Source organism: Pipistrellus hanaki (assembly GCF_964339955.1).
Source record: "Pipistrellus hanaki genome assembly, chromosome: 5".
Taxonomy (NCBI): Eukaryota; Metazoa; Chordata; class Mammalia; order Chiroptera; family Vespertilionidae; genus Pipistrellus; species Pipistrellus hanaki.
Window position 1 is genome coordinate 82,136,348 of NC_140507.1, and position 24,450 is coordinate 82,160,797.

At 46.4% G+C, this 24,450-nt stretch overlaps 1 protein-coding gene across 3 annotated transcripts in view; it reads left to right on the forward strand.

Annotated features, from left to right (window-relative positions):
- Positions 1–13,942: 13,942 nt before the first annotated feature.
- GATAD2A (GATA zinc finger domain containing 2A) overlaps positions 13,943–24,450 on the forward strand; it is a 114,319-nt gene continuing 103,811 nt past the window's right edge. The window contains exon 1 of one of the 3 annotated variants that reach the window (XM_084883783.1): positions 13,943–14,318. The gene's annotated coding sequence lies outside the window, so the exon portion shown is untranslated. The remainder of the gene's footprint in view (positions 14,319–24,450) is intronic. The other 2 variants (XM_084883788.1, XM_084883785.1) reach the window with 2 other exon arrangements.

Genomic DNA, 24,450 nt, shown 5'->3' on the forward strand with positions numbered 1-24,450 from the left:
TTTTTTTTTTTTTTTTTTTAACACAGAGAGGAAGGGAGAGGGATAGAGTTAGAAACACAGATGAGAGAGAAACATTGATCAGTTGCCTCCTGTACACCCCCTACTGGGGATGTGCCTGCAACCAAGGTACGTGCCCTTGACCCGAATTGAACCCGGGAGCCTTCATTCCGCAGGCCGACGCTCTATCCACTGAGCCAAACTGGTCAGGGTGCACTGTCTTTTCTTACTTGGCCCTCAACACAGACTTCCTCACACACTTTGACCAGCCTCCATTTTCCTGGGGCGTTCTTTCCAGGCTTTTTTATGTAAAAGACAAAATTAGCCATTTAATGTTCACAATTCAGTGGTATTAAATATTCACAATGTTGTACAACCAGTACCTCTTTCAGATCTAGAACTTTTCCATCACCTGAGGGGGTGTGGAGAGACCCTTGATCTCATTAGCAGTCACTCCCATTTCCTCCAACCTCTGATAACCACTAATCTGCTTTCTGTTTATGGATTGCCTGTTCTGGGCATTTCATATAAATGGGATCATATAACATTTGGCCTTTTGTATTTGGTTTCCCTCATTTAACATATTTTCTAGGTTTGTCCATGTTGCAGCGAATCAGCACTTCATTCCTTTTTATGACTGAGTAATATTCCTTGTGTGGGTGGACATTTTGTTCATCTTCCACCCATCAGTGGGTGTTTGGCTGCTTCCCTCTTGTGGCAAATGTGAGTAGTGCTGCTGTGGGTACGCTGTACATTTTTGTTTAAATGTGTTTTCAATTCTTTAGGGTTGTGCAATGTTTGATTTTTCCAATCCTCACCAAAGGATATATTTTGTCTATTGATTTGAGGGGAAGAAAAAGAGAGAGAAAAAAAACATTGATGTGAGAAAGAAACATTGATGGGATCAAACCCACAACCTAGATATATGTCCTGACTGGGAATTGAACCTGCAACCTTTTGGTGAATGGAAGGATTCTCCAAGCAACTGAGCCATCCAGCCAGGGCTGTGCCATAGTTTTAATTTGCAGGGATGGTGCTGAGCTGCACCTCTGCTATATCAAAGCCTTCCAGTCATTCCTACACTCTGAGATGATACACAAGTGGCCTCAACTGCTTCTCCTGGAGGCATATCTGAGGAATCCTTTGGGCCATGGCCCTGAGGCCAAACTGCTGGCCAGTGGATGTGTGGGTGATTCACCCCAGCACAGTAACCCTGCCATCCCCACCATTCATATCTGGCTGCCTCTGCCCCGACCCTGCCAACCTGGCTCAGGGAGCTTCTTCACTTGGGGTAGCCTCTACCTGTCGGCTGGATGTCATTTCCTACCTGTAAGCCTCACAACCCCTATGCAGGAAGTGTGTCCTGAGCTCAGTCGACCAGAGCATTGCCATAGACCATAGTGGAACCGGCAGGCTGGTCCTGAGATGGCTGCTGTTATAAGAAGTGACCCTTGACACAAGATGTCACCTTGGCCCTGGCCACCCAGGGACCTGGGAACCTCACCGACACATGAAGTGAGTGACTTCCCCATAGAGAGCCTCCAAAGTCATCTCACTCCCATTGTCCATGCAGTTTCCGGAACCCAACACCTGAGAAGATGTTTTGGTAGAAAGATTCTTAATGGCCACCTCATGTCTCCAAGCAGACCTCACAGACAACATCGCAGAGCCTGTTGCCAGCCAGGTCTGCTGACAGAAGCATGACTAAGTCTGGGCCCCCATTGCTCATACACACGGGGAACGTATGTGAGGAACATCAGACTGACATTCGGGAAGGTCCTGAGGCAGAAGTTGCAAGAGGATGGTGAGAGGGAGCCAGACAGGACAGGCCCACATGCCAAGAAACCTGCCTATTGTGGCCAAGCAGTTGAGCTCAGGTGGGGGCAGCAGGACAGTGCCCTGGAATGCTGCTGAGGAGGCGGAACCTCTTCCAATGAACCAATAGTTGCAGAGAAGTTTCCACAAAACACCAGATGTTGGTGGACAGGGAATAACTGCTGTGGTCGTAGCGTTTTGGGAAACTAGTAATTCCAAACAGGTTCCTTCTGGCAGGACTGGTCAGCACAAAGGAACACTGTTCAGAGAAGTCCTCGGTATCTGCGGACACACTTGGGATGACAGGAGGTGGCCATGGGACTGGGAGGAGGACAGGAGTAGGCCTCACAGAGACCAGCAGGTGGCCAGAGCAGCTTGCTGAGCATCAAGTGGCTAGGACGGGGATCATTATTCATCTTTGACACACATACAAACCCCAATCCTTAGAACTCTGCTGGTTACCCTGCCCATTTGTGGCCATCTCTGACACCACTCCCTTAGCCCCAGTCATATCTCCTACCTGGATGTCGTCCAGCCTATTTCCTGAATAGCCTGAGACTATTCTGTGCTCCCTCCCACCTGTTCCCTGTCAGGGTACTCGCCCTGTAACTGCTCGGCATCACCTGGAATGCCCTGGCACATGGTGGGTGGGTCCATGGGAAAACCCAGGAAAGAGCACATACCGCAACCCCAGGCAGGTTCAGATGCCACGTGGACAACTGTGTCAGCACACCCAACCACTGTAGCCAGGCTCCCTCCAGAAATATGAACAGGCCCCTGCTGTTTTGCAAGGGAGCCTGGATCTCACTCACACCCTGAACTGATAGGCTTCAGGGGGTCTGAAATGTCCATAAAAAATTTTAAAAATAAAGAAAATGTTCCCGATATGCATTGGCTTCGTCCCTTGGCCTCTTTTTTTTTTTTTTTTTTTTTTTTTTAGAGGCAGCTAAGCTATTTATTTAGTCAGTAGAAAAACTGTACAGAATGGAGGTGCAGGAGGGAGACAGGTTTGATCCCCGTGTTGGACAACTCAGTCCAGTCCAGTCCCAGGAGTGTGGTCTGAGCACGTGAGCTACCTGGATACCCCAGAGCATCGACGTGTGCGGCCCCCGTGGGGGGCACCAGGTTCCGTGGCCAGCATTTGGGCCAGAGGCCGAGGAGCGGGGCCCTAGAAGCGGCCCAGCACGGTGGATAGCAGAGCCATGCAGATGTACATGCCGTTCTCGGCCTGGCAGTAGGCTGCTCAGGGGTCCGAGTCCACCTCCACGCTGACCCTTGGCCTCTTTGAGCTTTGGGTTTATATATCCCACAAAGAAAGCTATTCAGGGAAAGAAAGGCAGTCCTGCCTCTGTGGTCCAGTCTGTTTAACATCTGACATCACTTCCTTGATTTGAACCTCACCAGTCTCTTCTCCCAACACAGCCCCAGTTAGCTCAGAGTTTGGACTGGTCACGGGAGGAGAGGTGCTGCTGGAGTGAGAGGGTAGGACGCACACCCCACCTGGGACAAGGGATCTGGACCCTGACAGTCATGGGAGCTCCACTATGCATCCCCATCCACCACCTGCTAGGAGGGGGCTGCTAGAGTCCCTAGGGAGGCAGAGGAGGATTGCTGACAAATTTAAATGTTTATTTCACCCAAATTCATGCTCACATGGTGAGATTATAATACAATTGGTTTGGCAAGGAAAGGAAATGATTTGTTTCTATTTGAATTTGATTTCCTCAGTACTTTGATATTTTTAACACCTTTTTCAAGGACCAGAAAATAGTTAAAGGGGCTGTTACAATGATGCTTCAAGAAAAATACTATGCCGAAACCGGTTTGGCTCTGTCGATAGAGCGTCGGCCTACGGACTGAAAGGTCCCGGGTTCGATTCCCGTCAAGGGCATGTATCTTGGTTGAGGGCACATCTCCAGTAGGGGGTGTGCAAGAGGCAGCTGATCGATGATTATCTCTCAATGATGTTTCTAACTCTCTATCCCTCTCTCTTCCTCTCTGTAAAAAATCAATAAAATATATTAAAAAAAAATACTATGGCTGTTACAACAAATGTCATTTTAAAAAACATGACTTTTTTAATTTGTGGGAAACAGAACAGTGCCCCTTTGTTCTGTATGCTGAGCTCTCCACAACACAGCACTCTGGGGATGTGCCACTTTGTCAGTGGTGTGTTCGCTTTGTTCTATGTGTCATTCCTAACCCCTATCCCTACACTTAGTGTCTGTGCAATGTGGAGTTCAGACTTCACTTGCAGTTAGGTGTGCTCTGTCCAGAGCGAGTGTCTGTGTGGCCCTGAAGAGGTCCCGATACTACACAGTTCTGAGCACAAATGTTCCCTAAAGGGTTAAGTACAAACTGCTCACAAGTGTCATGGTGAACCGGAAGTGTATCTCTGGCCCTGTCTTCATCTGCTTGTTTCAACAGTGCCGTCAGCGACCTGGCCTGCTCTAGCCTTGGCCACCAGGGGGTGCAGGCAGTCCATGCAGTGTCCGCACCAGGGAGGGAGGGCAGGACATGGTCAGACCTCATGTGACCAGATTGTCCTTATCTGCAGGGATGTGGGATGATGGGCACTTCAGGGCCTCTCAGTTCCTCACCTGTAACTTTTGGGGTAGGAGATGCAGGTCCTGAGGGTTCTCCAGGTGTCAGGGCTACACCATTTCCTCATTTACTCGCCAAATATTTATCTGGCACCTAGGGAGTGCTAGGGACACAGCAGGAGCTACATCAAAGTCCCTGGACAGTCTACCAGGAGCCGGACAAAGGGCCTCAAACAGGAGTGAGCTCTGTGGGAGGGATAACCAAGGGGCGTGTGGGAGATGTGGTGACAGGACAGAGAGGAAGCTTCCCTGGCCAGGCTGCAGAGCCTGATGTTTCAAACATCTGCTACATGGCCACCAAGATGGGTTTCTGAGGAATGCTGTGCCCACTTCTTCAAGGCCAGCTATCTGAGCCTGGGGCTGCCAGCACTATGCAGGACTGAATGGTGGCAGAGGCATGGCTCAGATAGTGATACTGATAAAGACAGGGTTGCTGACCCACCTATAACATGGAATTCAACAGCAGGTACCCAGAGACCAGGGTCTTTCTGACATTGGTCAGGGCAGTGGCTCAACGTGGCCCCAACTACAAACCAGATGCCTCAGAGCCAGATGCCCATAATTCCCTGTCCAGCAGCCACCAGGCTGCTTCCTGAGCCACCTCATCCCCAGGAAAGGGGACTTGATCTCCAGAGGAAGAGGAAGTCTTTCCTGCCGCCAGAAAGTTCCTCTAGAGGGAAGTCCCAGCTGGGCCACACCCAAACCCCTCTTTCACAGGATCTGTTTCTCTTTCAGCTTCTAGTGTTCCTCAGGCTGAAAGCCTTGACTTACTAGTAAGCAGATTATTTTTCGGGGATCATTTGTCCCTTCCTGGCTGTTTGGGAATGGCCCAGGACACACCCTGGTTTGGCCTGGCTGTGGGTACTCCTATGTGCCTTGTCTATGAAGTGCAGGGCTAGGGCGAACTTTTCACAAAGACAGAGCCCATGGCTGTGTCATCTCAGCCCCCGTGACGGGACCAGTGGCCCATGGCCACATCATCCTCTCCAGAATCTTCCAAACTTTACACCTTATCTGGTGCTCGCAGGCAGAGAAGATGGGGGCAGGGGGCTACCAGTGCTGAACAGAGTCCCATCCTGCTCTTAACTCCCTTGAAAAGGACCAGGAGCTAAGTCTGGATCTATGTCCACACAACATGACACATCTTTGATGTGGTTAGATGCAGTGGGAGCATCTAACGAGAGTTGGGGCACCCAAAGAAATCACCAGTTCAAGGTCACAATGGGGGGCCGAAGTGGACTTTTGAAGCTGGTTCATCTCTCTCTCCCAAGCCTTGCTAGACTCTGATTTTCACATTTGGCCAATTCCTCCAAAGGCACCAGGCTTCAGGGTCCTGTGAAGTGGATTATTCAAACCCAGGCTGACTCTTAGCAGGGGCTCAGCACATGGAAGAAGCTCTGACACTCTGAGATACACTTACACCAAAGGAGTATTTCAAATCCGACTGGATGCCCTGCGCTTTCATTTGCTAAGTCTAGCCACCCCTAGGGGCTGAAAAACATTGAACAAAGGAACGTAAGAATGAAATCAGAGAGCTGGAAGATTACTGAGTCCAAACAAGACTCGGGGAAAACAGAATTTTGCAGCACACTTACCTCCTCAGAATAAAATCCCACCTCTTTCCAGGCCCCTATGTCAGTAGGCTCTGTGCTCACAGCCACCTCAGGACTGTAGTATTAGCTGTCTCCTTTGCCCACAATGCTCATCCTCAGGCTGAGTCCTTGCTAAGATTCAGGTCTCTCCTCAAATCTACCTGTTCACAAACCTCCGATGTCTGTCCCTGCCTGGAGGTCACCTGGTCATAGTGTCACGCCTCGAGGCTGCTCTTTTTTGTCATCATTAGTTAAAATCACCTTGTTCACTTTCTTGGCAATCTGTCCCCCAACCTTGACTTTTTAAGAAATAAATAGAGAAAGACAGAAACATCAGTGAGAGAGAAACATCATTGATTGGCTGCCTACAGCATGCCCCCTTCTGGGGATCGAGTCTGCAACCTGGGCCCATGTGCCCTGACCAAGAATTGAACCATGACCGCCTGGTTCATAGGTCGATGCTCAACCACTGAGCGACACCAGCTGGGCCCTCCCTTGACTTGTTTACCACAGCATCCAGGATGTAAACACAGGCCTCTGAATAGCGATGGGTGACAGTTCCAAATGGGGAACCTGGGCCTTTGCACCCAACCTGCAACTAAGCTGCAACCTCCTGGCTCTCACCTGGAGCAAAGGAAAGGTTTCCAGATGAGAGGGTCCTAGTGACTCTTGCACTAATAAGATCAGTTAGTCTCTAATTTTTTTCTTTAGTCCTCAGCCAAGAATATTTTTCTATTGATTTTTAGAGAGAGTGGGAGAGAGAGGGAAAGAGAGAAGTATCGATGTGAGAGGAACACATCGATTGGTTGCCTCCTGTACATGGCCTGGGCTGAAGAGGAGCTTACAACCAAGGTATTTGCCCTTGACCGGAATCAAACTCAAGACCCTTCTATCTGTAGGCCCATGCTCTATCCACTGAGCAAAACAGGTTAGGACCAGTTAGTCTCTAGATGTGGGCAAAAGGTGATGGCCTTTTATAACCCTTGACACGTGGAAATACCCCGCCCAAGGATCCTGGGACCTTTCTCCTCTTTAGGCTCCAAGGAAGGGTGGACCACAACATGGGGCTGCAGATGCTTAGTTCTCAGAAGTAGTCTAGAGACTGGAACCAAATCCCAAAGGACAGTCCTGAGTCGATGAGTGAGGGTGTTGCCCCCATCCATAGTACAGATTCCCTTATCAGAACACTTACTTTCCATTTAAAATATCAGAACGGCCCTAGCCAATCTGGCTCAGTGGATAGAACATCGACCAGCAGACTGAAGGTTTGATTCCGGGCAAGGACACATGCCCTAAGTGCGGGCTCCAGACACACTAGGGGGAGTGCAGGAGGCAGCCAATCAATGATTCTCTCTCATCATTGATGTTTCTATCTCTCTCTCCCTCTCCCTTGCTCTCTGAAATCAATAAAAATAAAACAATAAAATAAAATGAAAATAAAAAATCAGAGCATATGTACCGTGCCCCTAGGTATGCACAAAATCAAAGTGGAGCTGAAACCGGTTTGGCTCAATGGATAGAGCGTCGGCTTGTGGACTGAAGGGTCCCGGGTTCGATTCCGGTCAAGGGCCTGTACCTTGGTTGCAGGCATATCCCCAGTAGGGGGTGTGCAAGAGGCAGCTGACCAATGACTCTCTCTCATTGATGTTTCTAACTCTGTATCTCTCTCCCTTCCTCTCTGTACAAAATCAATAAAATATATTTTTTAATAATAATAAAAAAAAGTGGATCTCTGTGTGTGGAATAGAACCACTCTGGATAGACATGCAAGAGAGAGTCTAGTGACAGCAGCTGCCTGGGGGGAAGGGAGGGGCATGAGGACCAAGGTGAGAGAGATGCTTCTTCCTTGGTGCCTTTAGCCATTGCTCTACCCCACGGTGCCTTGTCATTGTTAGGGACCCATTAAATATTTGCAGAACATAAATATACAGTCATCCCTCAGTCTCACAGGAAATTGGTTCCAGAACCTCCATGGATACCAAAATCCAAGGATGCTTATATAAAATGGTGTAGTATTTGCATACAATCTACACATATCCTCCCATATACTTTAAAACATGCATTTTCCAATATACTGTAAATCATGTCTAGACTATTTACAATACCTAATACAATGTAAATGCTATGTAAATAGTTATTATACTGTATTGTTTGGGGAATAATGACAAGAAAAAAAATATGTACATGCTCAGTAACAATGTAATTTTATTTAATTTATTTAATTATCACCCAAGGTTATGTTTATTTTCAGGGGGAGAGAGAGAGAGAGAGAGAAACATTGATGTGAAAAACATCATCAGTTCCCCTGACTGGGGATCGAACAATGTAACTTAAAAAAAAAATATTCTTGCCGAAACCGGTTTGGCTCAGTGGATAGAGCATTAGCCTGCGGACTGAAGGGTCCCGGGTTTGATTCCCGTCAAGGGCATGTACCTTGGTTGCAGGCACATCCCCAGTGGGGGGTGTGCAGGAGACAGCTGATCGATGTTTCTGGCTCTCTATCCTTCTCCCTTCCTCTCTGTAAAAAATCAATAAAATATATTTTTTAAAAAAGAAAATATTCTTATTGATTTCAGAGAGGAAGGGAGAGGGAGAGAGAGAAACATCAATAATGAGAATCATTGATCAGCCACCTCCTGCACACCATCTAGTGGGGATCGAGCCCAAAACCCAGGCATGTGCCCTTGACTCGAATCAAACCCGGGACCCTTCAGTCTGCCACTGAGCCAAATCAGCTAGAGAAAAAGAAAATATTTTTGATTGGCAGTTGGCTGAATCTGAGGATATGGAACCTTCAGATACTAACTATAGAAATGAATGAGTAAACTCTCTAAAGGTTGCTTATCCAAAAGAATAAATAAAATGGAGGCACTAGGTATTTTCTTTCACTCCAGGCCACCCTCTCAGTGCTCACCCTGCCGCCCACAGGGGAGGACGGAGGGAGAATCTGTGCAGACCAAACAGTATGCTATACTTTCTGTAGGTCTGGGGGACAGTCTCTCTCCTGCCTCTCTTGTCTATGCTTCAGTAGAAATCCAGGAGAAAATTATAAAGAGGACCAAAGCCTCGGTGAACAGATATGTTAGAGGCTGAGCAGCAGCACGGGCAGTCTGGGTGGCAGGCAAAGGTAGGGAGCCTGGAGGCCTCAACATAGAAACAGACTCTGACTTTTTTATCACCCTTTCCCTGAGAGACTCACGGCCATTTCAATCCAAATGAATTATGTAGCGGAGAATCTTTATTTATTTATTTAAAATATATTTTTTAATTGATTTTTTACAGAGAAGAAGGGAGATAGAGAGCTAGAAACGTCGATGAGAGAGAAACATCGACCAGCTGCCTCTTGCACACCCCCTACCGGGGATGTGCCCGCAACCAACGTACATGCCCCTGGTCGGAATCGAACCCAGGACCTTTCAGTCCGCAGACAGACGCTCTACCACTGAGCCAAACTGGTTTCGGCTCTTCATTTATTTTTGTTAATCCTCACCCAAGGATATTTTTCCCATTGATTTTTCTTAGAGAGAGTGGACAGGAAGGGGAAAGACAGAGAGCGAGAAACAGCAATGTGAGAGAGATACACTGACTGGCTGCTCCTACATGCGCCCCTGACCTGGGCCAGGGATCGAATCTGCAACCGAGGTATATGCCCTTGACTGGAATTGAATCCATGGCCCTTCAGTCTGCAGGCCAACGCTCTAACCACTGAGCAAACAGGCTAGGGCTAGTCCAAGAATCTTAGGAGGCAGTGATGGAGGGGGCACTTGAACTGCTCCTGTCATTGAGCGACACCAGAGGGCTTTAACTTTGTGCTTAGTACCTTTCCCTAGTGTTAACTAGCTTTCATTGTCAGCGGGCACTCGTCCTTTGTCCTTGTCTAAGACTACAACACCAACAGGAGGTCTCTGCAGGCTGGCATCCATCATGCCCTCATTTTTCTACCATTGAGGCCCTGCCTTCCTTGCTGCCTGTGTAGTCAGTCACCTGGCTCAGCGCCCATTTTCCTATTTGATTGTGAATGTCACTTAGCCAGTTTGCCCACATGATTTCTCAGACCCATGAAGGGACACACCTTGTGCAGAGAGATGCAATCATTGCTACCACTGAGGAAAGGAAAGCCCATCCTTGGTGTGGGCCATGTTTTTTTTTGTTGTTGTTTATTTTTTATGTCAGAAGCTGTGCTCATGTCATCCATTTTGGTGGGGCTTTTCACTTGCCCTGACAAATGCTCATTTGCCTTGGATTCTTTTGATTTTTTAACATATTTTTATTGATTTCAGAGAGAAAGGGAGAGGGAGAGAGAGAGAGAAACATAAATGGTGAGAGAGAATCATTGATCAGCTGCCTCTTGCATGCCCCCCACTGGGGACTGAGTCTTTAACCCAGGAAGTCGAACCATGACCTCCAGATTCATAGGTCAATGCTCAACCACTGAGCTATGCCGGCTGGCCTGCCTTGGATTCTTTGAGGATACAATTTTCCAGCCAAATGGGATACTTGCTTATGCTTAGGATTCCAGACTTCAGGGACATACCTTAATCCAACATCTCTGCCTCTAGGTCATACCTTTCTCTTGAGAAGCAAAGAAATTCTGTGCATTCCTGAAACAAAAAGGTAAGATGTAGTTATAGGTCCTGACATTTCCAGGGATCAGTCTGGAAATTACACAGTTATTAACCCTGAAATAACCTCAGTTCATTTGCAATTTCCCTTTGACCAGGTTAATTTAGATGGTCTTGACCTGGGGTCAGGGTCCCCAGTTGTCCTTTTCTCTTGAGTTTGGAAATTCTATTAGACCGATTTCCAGACCTTCCCCAGCTTGCCTGAGAGATAAGACACAGGGAGTTTTAGGTTCCCAACAAGGCTCTGCTTTGCACAAGGACTCAAGGGCACAGGGCCCCCTTTGCCCCTTTCCTGCACATAGGTTCAAAGTGAGATTAAGATAGTGCAAGCTTAGGATCCAGCCATAGCCCTAACCGGTTTGGCTCAGTGGATAGAGCATCGGCCTGTGGACTCAGTAGGGGGTGTGCAGGAGGCAGTTGATTGATGTTTCTCTCTCATCTATGTTTCTAACTCTCTCTCTCTCTCTCCCTTCCTCTCTGTTAAAAAAAAAAAAAAAAAGGATTCAACCATAAAGTTTTTTAAAATATATTTTATTGATTTCTTACATTTTATTGATTTCTTACAGAGAGGAAGAGAGAGGGATAGAGAGCTAGAAACATCGATGAGAGAGAGACATCAATTAGCTACCTCCTGCACACCCTCCACTGGGGATGTGCCCACAATCAAGGTACATGCCCTTGACCAGAATTGAACCCGGGACCTTTCAGTCCGCAAGCTGACGCTCTATCCACTGAACCAAACCGGTCTCGGCCATAAAGTTTTTTTTTAAAACAATATTTTTAATTGTTTTTTTTTTTATAGAGAGGAAGGGAGAGGGATAGTTAGAAACATTCATGAGAGAAACATCGATCAGCTGCCTCCTGCACACCGAGGTACATGCCCTTGACCAGAATCGAACCTGTGACCCTTCAGTCCGTAGGCTGACGCTCAATCCACTAAGCCAAACCGGTTAGGGCCGGCCATAAAGTTTTAGCAGTGGGATAGGAACAAGTCATCTTGTCCTCTGGACTTCTCAGTTTCTCATATATAAAGTGAAGGGGTTGGACCCTCCAGTCCGCAGACTGACGCTCTATCCACTGAGCCAAACCGGTTTCGGCAAAAGTCAAGTGTTTATTGTCCACCCAGACTGTCTCAGACACTGCAGAATGTGATGCTACACCAAAGGTGTAAACAAGGTGCTTTGGAAACATGCTGCCTTCATGTTTTCAGTAACTTCCTTCCCTAGCCAAGGACTCTTGTCAGTCTTGCCACTGGGCCTAGGCTCAACTCACGCAGGGAGGCAGGCCTCACAGAGCTCCCTGCCAACCTCCCATCCCTGTAAATCTCAGATTTTATTCTTTACTTTTCTTAGAGGAATGTCAGCCCACTTGTAACAATAACAATAATCCTTTCCAGGCTAATACACTGCTTCATGGTTTACAAAGCACTTTCACATTCATTATCTCATTTAATCACTTCCTCCTCTCCATTCCTACATTTTCTTGTATCTCTTTACTGTAACATTCTGCCTTGCCTAACAGGCCTCTTTTCCTTTGTTGTATTCACCTTGGCTCACAAGTTCTGTCCTATAATTCAGGTATCTCAGTATCTTGCACACTTCTGTGCAAAAAGGGGGAGTGATAAAAGTTTGCCATATTAAATCCTCACAGTGTAGTGGGTCTTTGTTTTTTCTTTTTTGGAAAAATTAAAAAAAAATTTCTATTGTGGGTCTTTTTCATTGCGGATTTCTTCACCCCTTCAATTCAATGGTTCCCTACTAAGGACGAAACTGGATTCTGAGAGGGTGATGGGGAATCAGGCAAGGTGTTCAGACCAACTGGGAGAAGACAGAAGTGAAGGCCTCTAACACCTGGTAGGCAAGGCACGGAGCAACTCATTGGTTTTGTGGGGAGGTTGGTGAAAGCAAAACTGCTTCTTGGAAAGGCCCCACCCAGTAGAGGAAACTGGGAGACAGGGGACAGAATCAGGAAGGGCCACAGATTTGATCCTTGGGGAAGAGTAGAGAGCTGCACAGAAAAACTCCCCTCAAAAAAGGGGAAAGAGGGCTAAGTGGGTAGTTTCTCCAAAAAAGGAAGTATAAGTCCCCACAACTTTTTAGGGAAGAGAATTCAAATGGTCACAATATTTAGGAAAAATCGAACATTTCCTGAAACAGACACTGCTTAGAAAAAAAAACTCAGGGAGCACAATTTTATAGCATTTCTTTAGTAAAAGGAGTGAGGAGGCATTAATCTGTAATTCTGTTTAGAGGATGGGTGCTTGAGGTTCCAAATTTCTCCTGTTTGGGAGAGGGTCACACAAGATAGAAACTTAACGTTATCTTCAGATAGAAGGCCCCATTGCTCTTCAGACAATGGAGGAAGAGGACCAGGGCCCCCCAATAATGCCCAGAAGAGGCAGAGTATACTCTCCAAGCACTACTTGGGAAAGGCAGTGAATTTAGGGACCTGAATTATCCAAATTCTTTTTAGTAAAGGGGGCAGGAGCCCGAGGCCCCTCAAGTTTTTTTTAGAAAAGGGAGCTGAGGTTTCGAATCTACAAAATCAGCCCTGTCCTGGCAATTCTCCTGAGAAAAACTGGCTGGGCAAGAACTTCCAAGTTTCTGTTCAGAAGAGGAGCCACGGGCAAGATTTTTGAAGCTTCTCCTCAGAACTGGGGTCAGGCAAAGAATCCCGAAGATTCTCCTCAGAACAGGGGCTGGGGGCAAGAACCCCCAAAGATTCTCCTCGGAAGAGGGTCGGACCCACAAGTCCGGTCAGAAAGGAGCACTGGGGGGAATGAATCCATCCTGGAGAACAAGGCGGGGCCATAGCTCGCCCAGTCTCCTCAGAGCGCGCTTTACGCGACCCCGCCCACCACCGGTTCCTCGCCTGCCCGGCCGGCCCAGGCTGCCTCCGGTGCATTGTGGGTGGGGCGCCCCTGCTGAGCACTGCAGGGAACCCCCTGCCCAGTCAGTTGTTGGCCGCCCCGCAGCCCAGTCGAACCGCCTTCCAGGGTCCGAGCGAGCCGGCTACGGATTGACGCGTCTCCCAGGCCCTGCCCTTCCCGGTGCCCGCCCCTAAGCCTAAGCCCCGCCCTAACAGGGCTCTGACTGGTCCTGAGGCCCGCTCTACTTTACCATTGGCAGGCCACCTGTCAGTTACTCGGTGCCACCTCCTTGAGCCCGCCCAGGCCGCCGGCGCAATCCCGAGAGCGAGCCGGCCCGCGCGCTCATTGGCCACCGGTCGCTGTCCGTCGTGAGGCTGGACACGCCCTCTGTGGGGCGCGGATCCCTGGAGCCCCGCCCGGACCTCATTGGCCTGCGGCGCCGCCACTCGGCAGGATGCGTCTCAACCCGGAAGTGTGCGAGGCGAAATCTGCCTAGCAACCGGGGAAGCCGGGCTATGAAGCGGGCAATTTCAGTGTGAGAGAGAGCGGCGAGACCGAGCCGAGGCTCCGAGCACGGCGCGGCGGCTCCTCCCGCCCGGGGTCAGCGCCCCAGCGCGCGCACGCGCACCCCCGCCGCCCGAGCGCGCCTCGCGTCGCCCGCGCAGTCGGTCGGTCCTCCGTCCGTCGTCCTGTCGCTGCTGCCACCGCGGACCCACCTGAGGGAGCTGCCGCTGCGGGACCCGAGCGGACTGGATCCGACCCGGCAACCCGAGGCCGTCCGGGACCTAGCAGCTGCCTTTGGGGGCGCCGAGCAACTTCGGTGAGTGAGGGGCGGGCGCCGCTGGTGGCGGGTCCCCGGCTTCCGGTGCCCCGGGCTTCTCTGGGGCTTCCGCTTCTGCGAGGGGACCGCCTCCAGTGTGTACCTTCTTGTCTTCGGGGCTCGCTTCTGTGAAGGAATCCCCTACTTCTGTAGGGGACCTCCGCTTCTCCAAGGGATTCTCCTTCTCTGAGGGACCTCACCTCTGTGAGGGACCCCACAGACTCCTTTTTTAACCGAGGGGAGCCCCCTTCTCTCATGTACCCTCCACTTTCCTGAGGGGCCTCGGCTCTCCGTGGGCAGCTCCCCACCTCTCTGGGACTACCTGTCTTCCTAGGGATCTTCTGCTTCCCCGAGGGACCCCGCTTCCCCCAGGGGACACTCCTGCTTCTTGGGATCCCTCCACTTCTCAGGGGGATCCCCACCTCTGAGACCACCTGGTTTCTCCATGGATTCCCCCCCCCCCCCTAATTTTCTGAGGAGATCTCAGCTTCTCTGAGCTGTTGTCCCACTTTTCTTTTCTTTTTTCCTTTTAATATATTTGTATTGATTTTAGAGAGGAAGGGAGAGGGAGAGAGAGATCGAAACATCAATGATGAGAATCATTGATCGGCCGCCTCCTGCACACCCCACACTGGGGATCAAGCCTGCAACCTGGACATGTGCCCTTGAGTGGAATTGAACCCTGTACCTCCTGGTTCATAGGTCGCGATCACCCACTGAGCCAGGCCCCTAGGCTGTGGACCCACTTTTCTATGGTGTCTCCCACTTTTCGGAGGTCCCCTTTCCCTCTACTTTTCTGAGTTGCTTTTTTCTGTCCCCACTTGTTTGGGTGACCTCCTTCTTCAGCCTAGCGTCCCCGAACTAATCTGAGGTGTTCCTGCTTCTGGCAGAATCCTTCTTGAAGGTGTTTTCTACTTTTCTGAGCTATCTCCGCTTTTGATGGGACCCTGCTTTTTCCCCCCTTATTTTTTTATTGTATTAATTTTAGAGGAAAGAAGAGAGAAGGGGAAACATCGATTTGTTGTTCCATTTATTTATGCATTCATTGGTTGTATATCCTGATGTTGCTCTAACCAACTGAATCACACTTGCCAGGGCAGAATACTCTGCTTTTTGATGAGTGTCTCCATTTTCCTGAGAGGCCCTTTATTACTCTGAAATACCCATACACCTGATTGGATCCTTAGTTTTCTGGAAAAAATAAATAAATAAAATAAAAATAAATTACTAACTTTTCAAAAATTATTTGCCATTTCTTTTGGGTTCCCTACTAATCTATGCATCTTATAATGTTTGGAGGGGTCACTGGCTTCTCCAGAGGTTCTCCCCCTAATATGATATGTCTTATTCCTATGGGCTCCCACACATCTCTGAAGTGTGTCTCCACTTTTCTGAGATTCCCTCTTCTGATGAGAGACATGGTAAATTTCACTTCACTGAGGGGGTCCCTCTTGCATTCAGAGGGGTTCCCCTCCCACTTGCCTGAGGTTTCCCTCCTGATTTTCTCTTTTTTTAAAAAGTTGTTTGTTTATTTATTTATTTTAGATTTGTTTCCCCCCTCCTGATTCTTTAAGGGATAAACTGTCTCCTCATTTCTTCTTGCAACTTCAAGATTCCCTTATGTATCTTTGTGGCACCCACTTACCTCCATTCTGGAAGGAGAAATGTGCCTTCCTTTCAGTATTCTTTCTTGCCAGATTGGGTGGTCTTCTCGGAACTTTTACCGTAGGTTCCAGAGACCAGAGAGATTTTGGCTAGAAAGGAAATTGGGAGACAGAGATTAAAACAAACAAACAAAAAACACACCACACATCACTGTTTTCTTGTCCCTTAGGACCTGCTATATTTGGGGGGACCAGACTATGTTTCCAGATGACTACCTTGGTTCCTCTGTTTTTGAGCCATGGTGTCAGGCCAGTATAGAGGCAGGAGGGACAGGGCTGGAACACTGTCCTTTATCACACTATCAAGTTGTGGGACTGATCCACTTCCTGTCCCTTGCCTTAGTCCTCCCTCTGCATAGGAAGTAGGGGGGGAGAAAAAAAAAAAAAGCTCATTTATGTCTTTCTGCTGCATTTTCTCTTCCTAGACTCTCTGACTTACCCCTTGATCTCTAGAGGCTCCTCAGTTTGTGGGCCACTCTGATTTGAAAGGCAAGGCAAGAAGCAGGAAATGGGTCACCTTAGTTCCAGGAAGGGTGGAACAGAGGCAAGGGACAGGGGTTTTGACTTAATTTCTCTTAAGTTTTAGATGACTTCAGGCTGGCCAAAGGAAGTTTTTACGTGGCTTTACAAATCTCATGTGTGCTTTTTTTAATGGCCCTCCCTAGATTCCAAGTTCACTCCAGTAGCTAATTTTATCTGCTTTGCCAAACTCAGAGCTCTCTGGAGCCCAAGTAGATGAATGCTGGCATTGAGAGATGGTCCAAAGGACGGGAATGAACTCAGTTTGAAACCTGAGTAACTTGCAACCACTTTGTGTCCATGCACAAGTTTCAGGCTAAAAAAGTGGAGAGAACGTTCCTGAAGTGGAGTTTAGAAATATAGGCTGAACTCCTGTTTGCTTTAGCATTTCAACGAGTTCTACTCTCTGACTCTGCTATAACTGCAGTTCACTTTACAGTTTGACTTCAGGCTGTCTCTCTCCTGTTCGTTTCCATCTGGGTCTTGCTTAATTTGAGTTCTTTGTGAAGACTCCTGCGGAGGCTATAATTTGAGTTCTAAATCTGTCGGTGGACCATGTGGACACAAGTTTCAACTCGAGCTATTTTCTTCTGTGGAGAAGTGTTTGGAGTTTCCTGGGCCCTCTGCTCCTGGGGTAGTCAAGTCCAGGCAAGAAGGTGCTACAGACCCAGTTGTTCTTTTACTGCCTTTTCCTGGTCAGCTGTAGGTTCTGCCCTGAATGGCAGGGGAAAGATGATGGGAAGCTCAGGGTTTAGGGTGTCCTGAGACAGGGCAGAGAAGTGCTGACACATTTATTATTTTAAATGAAATTCATAGAACCAGCAAGATAGGGTGTTAGGGAAGGGGGAGCTTTGAAGTCAAGGGCCTGAATCAGTCCTCCCCAGTAGTGTGGCTTTGGACAAGTTATGGCACAAAATTGGTATGTTACTAAATATTTAAGGGGTCACATCTCTGTAAATGTGTGTGAAGATGCTTACAGATGGGAAGTGCTTCCTAGACGTATGAATGCTATGAAAGAACGAATGAATCTGAGATAATGAATGGGGGAGGGGGGCAGCACAGTGCCTCACACATGGTTGGTGTGCAATAAAGGTTGTTTGTTGTGTTCAGGAGATTACGGTTTTGTCCTATACTCCCAGGCCAGGAAGTGCTTGACATTCTGCCAGGCTAAATATGCCTGAAGAGAAAGAAACTTGGTATGTCCCTTGCAAAACCCATTGCCCCCCCCCCCCCCAACCCTCCCTCCCCGGGCCTTGTAGAAATTTTATGTGTTCAGATAGCAGATGTGAGGTGGATTTGCTGTGTGGCAGACATTTGTGTTTGCCTTTGCCTTGTCTTCTGCCTCTGTAAAATGGGGTGATTTATCTTTTTTTTTTTTTTTAATCTTCACCCAAGGATATTTTCCCACTGATTTTAGAGAGAGTGGAAGAGAGAAGGTAAGACAGAGAGAAATATGAATGTGAGAAAAACACATTGATTGATTGATTGCCTCCTACACGTGCCCTGACCAGGAGGGCCCAGGCCTGGGAGGAGCCTGCAGCCCAACCAAGGATCGGAACCAAACCTGGGACCCTTCAGTCCACAGGCTGACGTTCTATCCACTGAGCCAAACCGGCTGGGGCAGGGGTAATTTATGAGTTAAGGGCAAGTAGGGAGATATATTACTGTAATTGGGCCATAGGCAAGATAGATTATAATGAACTTTAGGAATTGTGGGACAAAGATAGTAGGAGTACCATAAACCTAAAGGATCATATCCATATTTTGAGACTTCTTGAATGAGTGATGTGCAGCAGTTACCTGGTGAGTGGTCTTTTAAACATTAGAACCTTGAAATAAGAACTGTTTTTTTAGGGTAATGGATCAGATTTGGGGACAAAAGACTGGGAAAGAGATGTATAAAAGCATTTGACACAACACAATAATAGTACATTGAGAGGGCCAGTGTGTGGCTTAGTGCCCATGAGGAGATCAGAATTCACCTTGAGCTCCCAGGATAGAGAGCTATGGGGGTGGGGTTGAGGGCTGGGGTAGGCAGGACAGATTTTTTTTTTTTTTTTTTTTTTTTGGGGTGTGTGTGTGTGTGTGTGTGTGTGTTAGAGGATTTTTTTCTTAGCAATTAGTGAAAGCCCTCACTAATCATGGCCGTGAGTTGGACCCAGCCTTTTTCACTTCCTAGTGTGTGTACAGATGGCACATATTCCAGATAGTTAAAACGCAGAGGGAAATAATGGGTGACAATCTCAGCTAGGTCCCCATTGGGCTTCTCCCAAGTTTGAGGAAAAGGGGTTCTCCCCACCTCTTGAAATATCCCCGTTCCTTCCCTTCATGTGTCTCTCTCTCTCTCTCTCACACACACACACATAAAGTGACTTTACTATTGAGGCCAAGAAATATCCACCTATCTTAAGTTTCTCTTAATTCGTTAAAGGACAGTTATTCCATTCTATGGGAAAGGAGCAAAGTTTATTACTATTAACATATATGAACTAAGGTAAACAACTTTAAAAGGCAAGGGCCTGGTGGTGAAAATCCCTTTTGAAATTATGCTGTGTCTCTTGTGTGCATTAGACTTCACTCTGGTGGATGGTGGCGCCACTACCAAGTCTCTTTTATCTAACAGGAAGTTTTTTAAACTTTTTTTTTAATTGAAAGATCCTTACAGCAATAAAAACCCTTGGATAATTAGAAATAATATTGATCGAGCGGAGCTTGAAGATGGCGACCGAACAGACGGACTTGTTCTGACCCCGGTCCCAAAACAGATAGAAGCAACATCTGAGTCGCTCAGGGAATGTTGATTAGCAGCTAAGGGGCAGCGGATCACTCTAGGAAGGTAAGGAAGTGTCCGCTGGACAATTTTTCCTGACCAAGCGGCCAGCACTCCCGACTTCTCCCGGAGCTCCGGGCTCAGCGCAAAGGCGGCGCCACCCTACCAGGAAGGGAGCAGCTTCTCTGAGGCCTGGAAAACCCACAGCCGAGGAGTCCATCGAGCACCTGTGGCGCCCCGATCGGAGCAAGCGGGTGGATTCAAGGAAGCTCTTCAACCACCCACAGAAAGGTCAGAGTCTGCGTGGCTAGGCTGAGAGTTCAGGCTGCGATAGCGCCATTGCTCCAGCGAGGCCCCGCCCCCAGAGCGGCCCTGAGCGCGCCACCAGGAGCGCCGCGAGGCCCGGCCCCAGTGCGGCCCTGAGCTCCACGGCCACGGAGCGCCGCGAGGCCCCGCCCCCAGAGCGGCCCTGAGCGCGCCACCAGGAGCGCCGCAAGGCCCCGCCCCCAGAGCAGCCCTGAGCTCCACGGCCCCGGAGCGCCACGAGGCCCCGGCCCCAGTGCGGCTCAGAGCACCGCGGCCCGGAGCGCCGCGAGGCCCCGCCCCCAGAGCGGCCCTGAGCGCGCCACCAGGAGCGCTGTGAGGCCCCGGCCCCAGAGCGGCCCAGAGCACCGTGGCCCGGAGCGCCGCGAGGCCCCGCCCCCAGAGCGGCCGTGGCCCCGCCTATATTGTAGCCCGGGAGAGCTGCGAGGGCCCGCCCCCAGAGAGAAAGAGGGCCAGAGCAACCAAAGTCTGGGAGGTCAAACCAGTAACACTGACACCTAAGGGCTGAACTACAAACTGCCTTTTTTTTTTTTTTTTTCTTTTTTTTTTTTTCTTTTTTCTTTTTCTTTTTCTTTTAATTAATCAAAAATAAATAAATGGACACAAATAACTAAGATATAGCCTGCCTAAAATTAAGGACTACCTTACAAAACTGAGGTGCAGTGGAAAGCTGGGAACTGCAAGACTCTCTGATCCAAGAACCAGGCATACCAAATACAATAACAGAGGAAGTGATTGAACTCTACTGGACAATTTTATGCTAATTATACTATTCTTTATTTTATTTTCATTTTTTACATTTTTTATTTAATTTTCATTTTTTACATCTTTTACTTCAGAAACGATTTTTTTTTCTTTTTTCCTTACTTGATTTTACCTTTTCAATTATTACATTTTTCAATCTCTATCTTCACTATTACTACTGCTATTTTGCAATTTTTTTTTCTTTTTCTTTTCCTCCCCAGTACCATTTTACTTCGTCTTTATTTTACATTGGGAGTAACCTTCATTCTATTTTAATCTCTACTATAGCATCATTCAACCCTATCTCAATTCGACCTTTACCCCATCACTCTCTTACTAAACTTTAACCTTTTAGTCTCCAGTTTATCCTATCCCTTTCCGGCTTTAGTTTTTCCTCTATTCTTTCTGTATACCCCCTGCTAAAGCTCTCACTATACTCATAGATCTAAGTTCCAACCCCTGATACAAGTGTATAAATATCACTCTCTGCACTATATTAACTAGTTAAAAAAAAAAAAAAAAAAAAAAAACACAAAAAAAAAAACGGTTCTACTTTCTATCCTTTTCTCATTGTTTGAGTGAAGGTTGATTATTGTGAATATTGGTGCTTTTCAGTGAAATTGTTATGCTTATTCCAGTGTTGTTATTGTTGCTTTGTAATTTTTTTTAAATCCTCTGTTTTTGTTTGTTTCTTTGACTTCTGTATATCATAACCTTACTTAATAATAGTGGATATTGTATTGTAGTTTGTATTAATCTCCAAGTATTGTTACCGGCATTGGCTGGGCTCACTGGTTGATCTATGGCAATTTTCTCCACATATATATAGTTTGTTTCCCATTTTTTTAGTTTGCTTCTTCTCTCTCTCTCTCTCTCTCTCTCTCTCTCTCTCTCTCTCTCTCTCTCTCTTTCTCTCTCTCTCTTCTTTTTCTCCCTGTTTTCTAACTTCATTTTGTCATTACTTTATTTCTTCTTTGACTTTTTTTTTTTTTTTAATTTTTCTTTATTTTATTTTTACCTTCCTTCCTTCCTTCTCTCCTATACCCTAATTTGCCTATCGCTAGGGGTTACCTTTATTAGAGGTTATTAATATTGTAAATACATTCCTGTTAAGTGCCTCTCGTGTTGTACATGGTAGTGTTGTATTTTGCACCTATAAATTAACGCAAGAGAAAGAACACCACATAACCAGACATCCTGAAAAGAGATACCATGGGAAGACAAAGAAACACCCCACAAATGAAAGAAAAGCAGGCATCACCAGAAAAGGAAGTAAACGAGCCAGAGGCAAGCAGCCTACCAGAGCAAGAGTTCAGAATAATGATTATTGGTTGGCTAAAAAGAATGGAAGAGAAATTTGACAATAACCAAGAAGAAATGAGGAAGAACCATCAGGAATTGAGGAAGAACCAAGAAGAAATGAAAAATGACATCGCTACCATGAAGAACTCAATAGAAAGCATCAAGAGTAGACTAGATGAAGCGGAAGACCGCATCAGTGAGCTAGAAGACAAGATGGAAAAAAATACCCAATTAGAGCAGCTTCTAGAAAAAAAGATTAAAAAGCAGGAGGAGAGCCTACGGGAGCTTTGGGACATTACAAAACAAAATAATATTCGAATAATAGGGGTTCCAGAAGGAAAGGAAACTGAGGTAGACGTGGAAAAAGTATTTCAAGAAATAATGACAGAAAACTTTCCTGAGATAGAGAAGAAAAAACCCACACAAATCCAAGATGCTCGCAGAGTCCCAAGCAAAATGAATCCCAGAAGACAGACGCCAAGGCACATTATAATTAAAGTGGCAAACAACAACGACAAAGTAAGAATCTTAAAAGCAGCCAGAGAGAGACAGAAAGTTACTTACAAAGGAACCCCCATCAGACTAGCAACTGATTTCTCAACAGAAACATATCAGGCCAGAAGGGAATGGGATGAAATATACAAAGTCATGCAAAGGAAGGGTTTGAATCCAAGAATACTGTACCCAGCAAGACTATCAATCAAAATTGAAGGGGAAATCAGGAGCTTCACAGACAAAAAAAGACTGAAGGAATTTATCTCCACCAAACCAGCAATGCAAGAAATGCTAAAGGGTCTACTGTAAAAATAAAGAAATAGGAATTGAAGAAGGAACATGGGTATAGAATAAAAATGCCATCAAATGAGTACCTATCAATAATAACCTTAAATGTAAATGGATTAAATGCTCCAATCAAAAGACATAGGGTGTCAGATTGGATAAGAAAACAAGACCCTTACATCTGTTGCCTACAAGAAACCCACCTCAGAAAAAAAGATGCACACAGACTGAGGGTGAAGGGATGGAAAAAAGTTTTCCAGGCAAATGGAAAGGAAAGAAAAGCTGGGGTAGCAATACTTATATCTGACAAATTAGATCTCAGAGTGAAGGACATAACAAGAGATAATGAAGGTCACTTCATAATACTAAAGGGTACAATCCAACAAGAAGAAATAACCCTGGTAAATATATATGCACCCAATACAGGAGCACCCAAATACATAAAAAAACTGCTGGAGGACATTAAGGGAGAGATTAATAGCAATACAATCATAGTAGGAGATTTTAATACCCCACTGTCACCCTTCGACAAATCATCTAAACAAAAAAGCAGCAAAGAAATATCAATCCTAAACGACTCACTAGACCAGATGGAATTAATTGACATCTTTAGAACATTCCACCCCAAAGCCACAGAATATACATTCTTCTCAAGTGCACATGGGACATTCTCAAAGATAGACCACATTTTGGGACATAGGCAGAGTCTATTCAAATTCAAGAAGATAGAAATCATATCAAGCATCTTCTCAGACCATAGTGGCATAAAACTGGAAATTAATTACAATAAAAATAATCCAAAGAAATCAAATACATGGAGACTAAACAACATGCTATTAAACAAGGACTGGGTTACCAGAGAAATCAAGGAAGAAATTAAAAACATCCTGGCAACAAATGACAATGAAAACACAACAATCCAAAATCTATGGGACACAGCAAAAGCAGTTTTGAGAGGGAAGTTCATATCCTTACAAGCCTATTGCAAAAAACTAGAAAAAATGGTAACAGATGAACTAACTCTACAACTCAAAGAGTTAGAAAAAGAGCAACAAGAAAAGCCCAGTGTAAGCAGAAGGAAGGAAATAACAAAAATCAGAGCACAGATAAATGACATAGAGACCAAAGAAACAATACATAAGATCAACAAAACCAAGAGCTGGTTCTTCGAAAGGATAAACAAGATTGATGGACCTCTAGCCAGGCTAACCAAGAAACAAAGAGAGAGGACCCAAATAAACAAAATCAGAAATGAAAGAGGTGAAATAACAACAGACCCCACCGAAATACAACAGATTGTTACAAAATACTACGAACAACTCTATTCCAACAAACTAAACAACCTGGAGGAAATGGACATATTCCTAGAAAAATACAAACTGCCAAAACTCAATCAGGAAGAATCTAAAAATCTCAATAGACCAGTGACGTGGGAAGAAATTGAAACCGTCATCAAAAAGCTTCCAGCAAACAAAAGCCCAGGGCCAGATGGCTTCACAGGAGAGTTTTACCAAACATTCAAGGAAGAACTAAAACCTATCCTCCTCAGACTATTCCAAAAAATCCAAGAGGAAGGAACACTTCCGAACTCCTTCTATGAAGCCAACATCACCCTAATACCAAAACCAGATAAAGACAACTCAATGAAAGAAAATTACAGGCCAATATCCCTCATGAACATAGATGCCAAAATCCTCAACAAAATTCTAGCAAATCGACTCCAGAAGAACATCACAAAGATCATACACCATGACCAAGTAGGATTTATTCCAGGAATGCAAGGATGGTACAATATCCGCAAATCAATAAACGTGATACATCACATAAACAAATTGAAAGATAAAAATCATATAGTCATATCAATTGACGCAGAAAAAGCATTTGACAAAATCCAACACCCTTTCCTGTTAAAAACTCTTAAAAAAGTGGGAGTACAAGGATCATACCTCAACATAATAAAAGCTATATATGATAAACCCACAGCCAACATTATACTCAATGGGCAAAAACTAAAACCATTCCCTCTAAG